Source organism: Euprymna scolopes, unplaced genomic scaffold (genome assembly GCF_053919585.1).
Source record: "Euprymna scolopes isolate OS-2025 unplaced genomic scaffold, ASM5391958v1 sca578, whole genome shotgun sequence".
NCBI classification, from domain to species: domain Eukaryota; kingdom Metazoa; phylum Mollusca; class Cephalopoda; order Sepiida; family Sepiolidae; genus Euprymna; species Euprymna scolopes.
The window spans coordinates 12,501-22,500 of record NW_027633633.1 but is presented as its reverse complement, the minus strand read 5'-3'; the positions used below and the strand labels follow the sequence as shown (position 1 = coordinate 22,500).

Below are 10,000 nucleotides of genomic sequence, written 5' to 3'. Positions count from 1 at the left end.
GTCGGCGAGGCTCCCGGCGGCCCCGAGCGGGACCACAGGTTGCGGAAGGCGTCCAAGTGAGCGGCGGCGACGCCAGGAGGCCCCCGGGGTCGACTCCGCGGCCCCCGGGTCGGTGTGCGGGCCTCCAGAGCTCGATAAAGTAGTGGTGTCGCTAGCGGTCGAGAAGGCACTTTTCGACGCCTACTGCCACCCCCACATGGCGGTAGGCGCAAAACTGGAAAATCGCCGACCAGAAATGTCGCTTCGTATAATCGACGTTTTTTTTGACCACCATTTTCAGGTGTCGGAGGTGGGTCTGGACGAATACCAACACCATTTCTGGGGTTTCACAACCGCCCGGCTTCTCCGACATATGTTGGAAAGGAGTAGCGATCGAGCGAAGGGGGCTGTCGGTAGGCGGCCGCGGGTTGCATGTGTGCCCGGGACAGCACCCCCATCCAACTAAGGGGTGTCCCCCGGGGGCCAGGGGGACCTCGTCCAGGTCGGCCGGGCGCTTCCAGACGCCTACCGACACCGGTCAGGTCGGCGAGGCTCCCGGCGGCCCCGAGCGGGACCACAGGTTGCGGAAGGCGTCCAAGTGAGCGGCGGCGACGCCAGGAGGCCCCCGGGGTCGACTCCGCGGCCCCCGGGTCGGTGTGCGGGCCTCCAGAGCTCGATAAAGTAGTGGTGTCGCTAGCGGTCGAGAAGGCACTTTTCGACGCCTACTGCCACCCCCACATGGCGGTAGGCGCAAAACTGGAAAATCGCCGACCAGAAATGTCGCTTCGTATAATCGACGTTTTTTTTGACCACCATTTTCAGGTGTCGGAGGTGGGTCTGGACGAATACCAACACCATTTCTGGGGTTTCACAACCGCCCGGCTTCTCCGACATATGTTGGAAAGGAGTAGCGATCGAGCGAAGGGGGCTGTCGGTAGGCGGCCGCGGGTTGCATGTGTGCCCGGGACAGCACCCCCATCCAACTAAGGGGTGTCCCCCGGGGGCCAGGGGGACCTCGTCCAGGTCGGCCGGGCGCTTCCAGACGCCTACCGACACCGGTCAGGTCGGCGAGGCTCCCGGCGGCCCCGAGCGGGACCACAGGTTGCGGAAGGCGTCCAAGTGAGCGGCGGCGACGCCAGGAGGCCCCCGGGGTCGACTCCGCGGCCCCCGGGTCGGTGTGCGGGCCTCCAGAGCTCGATAAAGTAGTGGTGTCGCTAGCGGTCGAGAAGGCACTTTTCGACGCCTACTGCCACCCCCACATGGCGGTAGGCGCAAAACTGGAAAATCGCCGACCAGAAATGTCGCTTCGTATAATCGACGTTTTTTTTGACCACCATTTTCAGGTGTCGGAGGTGGGTCTGGACGAATACCAACACCATTTCTGGGGTTTCACAACCGCCCGGCTTCTCCGACATATGTTGGAAAGGAGTAGCGATCGAGCGAAGGGGGCTGTCGGTAGGCGGCCGCGGGTTGCATGTGTGCCCGGGACAGCACCCCCATCCAACTAAGGGGTGTCCCCCGGGGGCCAGGGGGACCTCGTCCAGGTCGGCCGGGCGCTTCCAGACGCCTACCGACACCGGTCAGGTCGGCGAGGCTCCCGGCGGCCCCGAGCGGGACCACAGGTTGCGGAAGGCGTCCAAGTGAGCGGCGGCGACGCCAGGAGGCCCCCGGGGTCGACTCCGCGGCCCCCGGGTCGGTGTGCGGGCCTCCCAGAGCTCGATAAAGTAGTGGTGTCGCTAGCGGTCGAGAAGGCACTTTTCGACGCCTACTGCCACCCCCACATGGCGGTAGGTGTAAAATCGGAATAGACCGGACCAGGAATGTCGAGGGGGAAAAAAATGACAAAGTCCTGGTGTGCCTAGGCGTCGAGAAGGCACTTTGCGACGCCTACCGACATCCCCATGTGGCAGTAGGCGTAAAACTGGAAAATCGCCGACCAGAAATGTCGCTTCGTATAATCGACGTTTTTTTTGACCACCATTTTCAGGTGTCGGAGGTGGGTCTGGACGAATACCAACACCATTTCTGGGGTTTTCCAGTTTGAAAGTTTTATAAAACATGTTCGGTAGGAAGCACACTTTGGTGTGTCGGTTCGTCGGAGCAGCGACTCTTTGCCTCGTGGTGGTCCGGAACGTCTCTACGGGCTTGTCGCAAAGGCGTCAGAAAGTGGCATCTCCGCCGCCTAGGGCTGTCACCGTTATCGCTGTCGCCGCGCTCCAACTTGTTTTGATCCGCCGCCTTCGTTCCTGCCAACCGTGCGCCCGCTCATCGTCGTTAGGTTATAATACGTGGTACGTGTGTGTGCTTCTCCGTGGACCTAGGGCTGCTCGACGTGTCGAACGATATGTTGGAACAACTAACGGCTCCTTTTCCTGGTTCCATAGTCGTCGTGGTACCCGCGTCGTCAGCCATATCTATGTCCACCATGTTTAGCCGATACGTTTGCTGCAGCTTCTGCTTCCGCCTCAGCGTTCGCCGCTCTCAGCCGCCGCTGTTGTTGCTGCCGTTCTGCCATTCAACCACTACCTGCGAATCTTTCGATGATCGGCCGAACGACCCATCGCTGTGCGACCGATAAATCCTCCGGATTAGGGAGAAACGCCGCCGCTCTCTGCCGCCGTCGAACGGAAAAACGTACATTGTAACGAACGAACGAACGAACGAACGAATTAACGAACGAGCGAACAAACAAACAAAAATAGCCGCGGGGGATGCACTATGTAGATCCTGATCCCCTTGTAACCATACGTACGTTGTTCGATGCTCTCCCGTCCTGGAAGTCGCCGCAGCAAACAGGAGGATGAGCAGCAGCAGGCGCCGCCGCCGTAACCGCCGCCTGCCTGCCGCCTCCTACTCCTGTCAGCGTCCGATCTCACAGCCGTGTGAACGTTCGCTGACACCCGATTTCTTTCCGTCTGGCAAAACCTTGGACGTCCCGCTCGCGGTACACGTGCTGCAGCGACTTCTCGTCCGACAACGCATAAGCGTCGACGTCTGCCGCCGCATCTTCTGATACGTGGACGGTGATAGCGCTAGTCCCTTCTTGCGCCACCTCCACCTTTGTTAGCGCCAAAAGAAGATCGATCGAGCAGTCGTGGTCGCAGTCGATTAACCCGTTTTCACCGTCCGCAGTTCCCAAGCCGCCGATCAAGTCGTTGCTCTTCTTGTTCGTTCTTCCCATACCGTCGATTTGCACGGCCTGCCGGATGAGCCATCCTCTGTCCGGCGAAGCGCTCACGTCAGTGATCGATACTTGCACCGACAGTCCTCCCGCTCGCGACTCGGTGCTCGAATCGGACTCGTTCGTTTTTATCTCGATGCGATTGTGAAAAGGGGGACCGGTCGTCAATGTCGTGTGTGTCGACGATGTTGTTCGCCCGGTCCGCCGCGTTGTTGTCGTTTTTTTTTTTTTTTTTTTTTTTCCCCTAACGTTCGCCGTCGCACGGACGAAAGGGTGAGAAAAAAAAAAAAAAGCTCGAAAAAGCCGCCCAAAAAAATCGGACCGAGGAGCCGCTTGCGAGAACGCGCCATGTGCACGTTGTCTCTCCTCGGTTTTCCGAGCACGAACACGACGCCGGTCGGTCGGTCGGTCGACGAAGGCGACGACGAAGGTGACGGGAAAATTTACGCCGCCGCTGCCCTGGTCCAGCTCCTCCCCGATGACGGCTGTGATGTTGACGTTGACGTTGGCGACGACGACGACGACGACGGAGACGACGACGACGACGAGACGGCATCGATGGCGACCACGATGACGACGACCTCGACGAGTTCAGTCTGCACCTTGACCTCCGATGTCCGTGTGCACTGCCGTCGTGCTGTTTGTCGTTTGTCGTATGTATCGCTGTCAAGGGTGCCGTTGTCGTTGTTGTTGTCGACGTTGTTGCTTGCTCTCTCGTCTCGGTCGGTTGGTACGTTGATGACGACGACGACGACGACGAGACGACGACGACGACGACGAGACGGCATCGATGGCGACCACGATGACGACGACCTCGACGATTCCAGTCTGCACCTTGACCTCCGATGTCCGTGTGCACTGCCGTCGTGCTGTTTGTCGTTTGTCGTATGTATCGCTGTCAAGGGTGCCGTTGTCGATGTTGTTGTTGTCGACGCTGTCGTCTGTTCTCTCTTCTCGGCCGGCTGTGACGTGGACGTTGACGACGACGACGACGAGACGGAATCGATGGCGACCACGATGACGACGACCTCGGCGAGTTCAGTCTGCACCTTGACCCTCGATGTCCGTGTGCACTGCCGTCGTGCTGCTTGTCGTTTGTCGTATGTATCGCTGTCAAGGGTGCCGTTGTCGTTGTTGTTGTCGACGTTGGTCGCTTTCGTTCTTTGAGTCTCGGTCTCGGTCCAAGTCAGGGGAGAAACAAAAAAGAGGCCATCAGCGCGGGCAGCGCGCTTCTTCTGACGGCGAACCCCCTCGAAAAATAAATAAACACGTGCCCGTCGTTGTAGTTGTCTGTCTTATGTCGGTCGGTCGGTCGGTCGGTCTGTCGTTCTGTCGAAAACAAAGTCCCAAATTCCAACGATACCTGGTTGATCCTGCCAGTAGTCATATGCTTGTCTCAAAGCTTAAGCCATGCAAGTGTAAGTTCACGCCACGCATTAGAACGGGCGAAACCGCGAATGGCTCAGGAACCGGACCTAATCCTCGGGACCGTATTCCTCCTCGGAGGCGATGGATAACTGTGGCAATTCTAGAGCTAATACATGTGACACAGGCCGCGATCGGTCGGCGCGCCGTCGTCGCCACGCCTCGCGCGCTGGCACCCGCGTCGGCCGTTCCGGGTCGCGGCGCTACATATTAGACTGAGACCGATGCGCGTCATTCCGTCCTCCCGTCGTCGGCGTTCCCGCTCGCGGGTCCGTTCGGTGGCGGGGCTCATAGGGCGGCGCGCTCCGCTTTGGTGACTCTGGATAACTCACTGGTCGATCGCACGAGCTTTCACGCCCGGCGACGGGTCTCTCGAGGGTCCGCCCTATCAACTGTCGACGGTCGGTTAAGTGCCTACCGTGGTTACTACGGGTAACGGGGAATCGGGGTTCGATTCCGGAGAGGGAGCATGCGAAACGGCTACCACATCCAAGGAAGGCAGCCAGGCGCGCAAATTACCCACTCCCGGCACGGGGAGGTAGTGACGAAAAATAACGACGCGGGACTCTGTCGAGGCCCCGCGATCGGAATGAGTACACTTCAAATCCGTTAACGAGGACCAACCGGAGGGCAAGTCTGGTGCCAGCAGCCGCGGTAATTCCAGCTCCGGTAGCGTATATTAAAGTTGTTGCGGTTAAAAAGCTCGTAGTCCGAACTCGGGTTCGTGGTCGCGCAAGCGGCCCCGGGGCGGCGGCGCCATCGTCCGTCGTTGACTTTGGTCGTCCGTTCGCATTCCCGGCCCTTTCCGCCGGTGTCAACCGCTAGCATACCCGCCACGCGGTCCTGCCGGCGAGGTGGACGAGGAGGTCGTGATCGGGATCCGGGAAAAAAAAAACAAGTGGTCGTCGGTTCGGTTCCGGGAGTAGTCTAACGGGGGGGTGCTACGTGTGTGTGTTTGGGTGCGTTCATTCGCATCCCCGCACTCTGACCCCCGCGCTTCTCTCCCTCTCCCTTTCCGCGCGTTCCTCTTTTTTTTTGAACCCCCCGGTCCGCTCCGAGTCCCTGCTTCGTGTCTTGTCTGCGCGCGTGTTGCGGTCGGCGGTTTCTCCTCCAAGGGTGCTCTTAACCGAGTGTCCGCGGCGGCCGGTACGTTCACTTTGAAAAAATTAGAGTGCTCAGAGCGGGCTGTTCAAGCTTGCATACGATAAGCATGGAATGATGGAAGAGGGCCTCGTCTACGTCTGTCGGTCTCCGTCTACGGCGAGGCAATGATCGAAGGGAGCGGTCGGGGCCACTCGTATTGCGACGTTAGAGGTGAAATTCTTGGATCGTCGCAAGACGAACTGCAGCGATGGCGTGTGGCAAGCACGTTTTCCTCGATCAAGAGCGAAAGTCGGAGGTTCGAAGACGATCAGATACCGTCGTAGTTCCGACCGTAAACGATGCCGACCGGCGATCCGCCGGCGTTCGCTTCCATGACCCGGCGGGTAGCCTGCGGGAAACCAGAGTTCGGTTCCGGGGGGAGTATGGTTGCAAAGCTGAAACTTAAAGGAATTGACGGAAGGGCACCACCAGGAGTGGAGCCTGCGGCTTAATTTGACTCAACACGGGAAAACTCACCCGGTCCGGACACCGGTAGGATTGACAGATCGATAGCTCTTTCTCGATTCGGTGGGTGGTGGTGCATGGCCGTTCTTAGTTGTTGGTGGAGCGATCCGTCTGGTTGATTCCGATAACGAACGAGACTCCGGCCTGCTAACTAGTGCGCCGATGTCAGTGATTTTTACGGCGGGCTCGGCGTCCTCCGTGGCGCTCGGGTCCGGGTCGGTTTTCTCACGCACTTCTTAGAGGGACGGGTGGCAGAAAGCCACACGAGGCGGAGCGATAACAGGTCTGTGATGCCCTTAGATGTCCGGGGCCGCACGCGCGCTACACTGGAGGTATCAGCGGGGACTTCGCCCCGGCCCGAGAGGGTTGGGAAACCTCTGAACCACCTCCCGTGATAGGGATCGGGGCCTGTAACCAACCCCGTGAACGAGGAATTCCCGGTAGGCGCGGGTCAACAGCCCGCGTCGATCACGTCCCTGCCCTTTGTACACACCGCCCGTCGCTACTACCGATCGAACGGTCCGGTGAGGTCCTCGGATCTGGCCGACGACGCCGCCGGGCAGTGCGCGACGTGTCCGTCACGACACTCGTGCATCTACGCCTCGGCGTTCGATGCCTGGAGAAGACGACCGAACCCGATCGTTTAGAGGAAGTAAAAGTCGTAACAAGGTTTCCGTAGGTGAACCTGCGGAAGGATCATTACCGTTTTCCCGTTCGAGACTGGTTTGTTGTTTTCCGGCCTACCTCCTCTGTCTGTCGGCGTCAACGCCTCGAATGCGCGCAAACAAACCTATAAAAGGCGGAGCGAGAGATAGATTTGTGGTGACGCGGAGGTTTTTAAAGCCCCAGCTCTTCTTGCTTGCTTCCGCGTCTTACCACCTGTTTGTTTTTTCGCCCACCGCAAGTGATGGCCGCTTCTTCTTTGCCTTGTCGCCGCTTTATCGTTTTTTTTGTTTTTTTGCAGCCGCTGTGCCACCGCCGCTAGCTAAAAAAACAAACTACTCGCGACATTGCAATGCCGTCACGCCTCCTCGCACAGACCTCCTCGCACACTACTAAATCTATATAAACAAAAACTAATATAAAAAAACCAAGTGCTGAACCCTGGACGGGGGATCACTCGGCTCGTCCGTCGATGAAGAGCGCGGCCAGCCGCGATAACTGATGCGAATTGCAGGACTCAGTGAACATCGACACCTCGAACGCACATTGCGGCCCCGAGATCCCTTGTCTCGGGGCCACGTCCGGTCGAGAGGCGGAACGTTACATGTCTTTCTCCGTTAACGAAACGACATCTTGCCGTCCCCGTGCCCGCCCGGTCCTCGGCACGGTGGTAACCGGGACGTCGCAGGAGCGAGTGACGAGGGGGAAGAAAAATAAAAAAAGAATTGACTCCTTTCAATGTCTTTTTTTTTTTTAAAACCCTCTCCGGCCTCCTCCTTCGTCTCCCGCTGGCAGACCGCGGAGTCTTTTCCCTTTTCGACCGCGTGAAGAAACACTGTGGAGGAGGAGCAGGAGGAGTCTGTCCGAAAGCAGCCGAAGGGAGACCAAAAAAAAAGTACCGACCTAACCGACTGCCGACGTAAGCGCCGCCTGCTCGTCTCGCTCTCTGCCTCATGAAGGTGTCTCTCAGCGACGCCTCGAGCAGCGCGACGAGCACGGCCGTCGCACCGTAAAAAGGTGGCCGCGTCGTAGGCAACGCAACGTCGGATGGGGAGGACCCACGCTTTTTTTTAATTGTTGGCTTCTTCATTTTCGGTCGGACGGGCGCTATATCGGCCAGCCGTCGTCACACGGAGGGTACCGATCGAGATTCCTCTCCTCCAAACACCACACTCTACTAAAAACCGCCGCCCTCGGCTCGGACGAGACGACCCGCTGAACTTAAGCATATCGCTAAGCGGAGGAAAAGAAACCAACCGGGATTCCCTTAGTAACGGCGAGTGAACCGGGAGAAGCCCAACGCCGAATCCCGTCGCAAGTTAAAGGCTTCGGGACGTGTGGCGCATGGGTCGAAGGCAGCCGTTCGTTTTCGTCTCGCATAGTTCGGAGTTCCCTCGATCGGGGCCGCCCGCGGCGGGTGCCAGGCCCATTCGGTGCGGACGGCGAGCGACGGCCTTCGATCCGAGAGTCGGGTTGCTTGGGAACGCAGCCCAAATCGGGTGGTAAGCTCCATCCAAGGCTAAATACCGGGACGAGTCCGATAGTCGACAAGTACCGTGAGGGAAAGTTGAAAAGAACTTTGGAGAGAGAGTTCAAGAGAACGTGAAACCGCCCAGGGGTAAACGGGTGGGACCGCTCACCGCGATCGCGGGGGGACTCAGTCCGGTGCTGCCTAGGCTCGAGCCCAAACTCGATGTGTGTTCTTGAAAGAGAGGCCGTCGCGGCACAGGTCGTCGTTCGTCGTGTCCGCGGGGGACTCGTTCCCCGCGGTTCCAGCTTTTGTGCCCGCGTCGCCGACGAAGGAGACGGGCCGCGTGGATAGCGGGAAGGGAAACGTGGTGACGACCGCGGCGTCGGTAGGTGGCTGCGTCGGTTGGCTGCGACGGAGGGGACTCGTCCTCTCGATCGCTGCTGCCGCCGGGCCCTAACCCGCCGCATCCGTCGCCGCCGCTTCTTCTTTCCTCCTGCTCCCTCCGCGCGCGACTCCGCTGCACCCGTCCCCTTCATCATCGCTCGGCGTAATCATGGCGCGGGCGCTTCGGCGCGACCTCCGCGCGGCCGGCACCGGACGCACTTCCCCTCCGGTCCGTCGTCGCGACCCGTTCCCGGCGTGCAGGTCGAACACGCGGGTTTTTTTCCGTAGGCGGCAGGCGTTTCATCACCCTGAAAACCCCCGTCTCCACCTTGTGAAGTCGGGGGCCACCGGCCGTCGGGCCCGCGAACGTAACTGCCCCTTTCTGCCGGGAACGGAGGAAATCTGACACGATCCGTTACACGTGGCGAGCCGGTCCGTTTTGATCCCGCCGGAAGTCGCGTGCGGGCGACGCACTCTGTGTGTCGCTCCTTAGGCGCCCCACCGTCTCGGGCGCGTGCGCGATGAGAGGCGGGATAGGACTGGCGCGGCCTCGCCGTCACGCACCTCGCCGACGTTTCGGGTTCTTGTCGGGGGCAACCCCGCCCGCGCCCGTTTCCGTTTCCGGAGAGGTCGCTCGGCGACGCTTTTTTACTCGAGCCGCCCGCCACCCCGGGTCAGCGACGTGCATCGGCAACCCACCCGACCCGTCTTGAAACACGGACCGAGGAGTCCTGGCCGTTCGCGAGTCGTAGGGGCCACCTCTGACTAACCCCGAAGGCGAAGCGAAAGCGAGAGAGCGTGTAGGAGGGCGTCGATCGGGAGAGGTGTCGTGGCAAAGTCGTCCGGGGGTCGTCGGGGGGTGTCGTCGGTCTCGTGCCGTCGTCTTCTCCTCGCCTCACCCGCCTCCGAGCCGTGCCCGATCCCGCCGGCGCGGCGTTTTCGGCCTTCCGCCGTCGCTGCTGCGGTGCCCGCAACTTTTCCTTTTTTCTCTCTTCCCGAGAGAGATAGGAGAGGGAAGGCTCGTGGCTGACGTGCGGTTGTTTTTCCCTCCTCCCCGAGAGGGGACCGGCGCATCATCCAAAAAGGGGAATTGCCGGGCGCCAGCTTCCATATCCTCCTTCCGCCCATCGGTGAGATCCCGCGGCTTGAACTAGTCCTATTTTGTCGTCGAGTTTAGGCGCTGCGCGCGGGCGCATCACCCCCGGGTCGGTTTCCCCTTTTTCCGAGTACGACTCGGCCGACTCTGGCGTAGCGAGCGACCAGGGACCCGAAAGATGGCGATCCACGCC

At 60.0% G+C, this 10,000-nt stretch overlaps 2 non-coding genes and 1 pseudogene across 2 annotated transcripts in view; all 3 read left to right on the top strand.

Moving 5' to 3' along the window:
• Positions 1-4,520: 4,520 nt before the first annotated feature.
• Positions 4,521-6,895, top strand: LOC145275078 (small subunit ribosomal RNA; annotated as a pseudogene).
• Positions 6,896-7,293: 398 nt separating this feature from the next.
• On the top strand, positions 7,294-7,451 carry LOC145275082 (5.8S ribosomal RNA). Its single transcript, XR_013867048.1, has one exon. It is a non-coding gene; the product is annotated as a 5.8S ribosomal RNA (ribosomal RNA).
• Positions 7,452-8,044: 593 nt separating this feature from the next.
• LOC145275080 (large subunit ribosomal RNA) overlaps positions 8,045-10,000 on the top strand; it is a 5,725-nt gene continuing 3,769 nt past the window's right edge. The window contains exon 1 of the ribosomal RNA XR_013867046.1: positions 8,045-10,000. This exon is cut by the window's right edge and continues 3,769 nt beyond it. This is a non-coding gene — a ribosomal RNA (large subunit ribosomal RNA).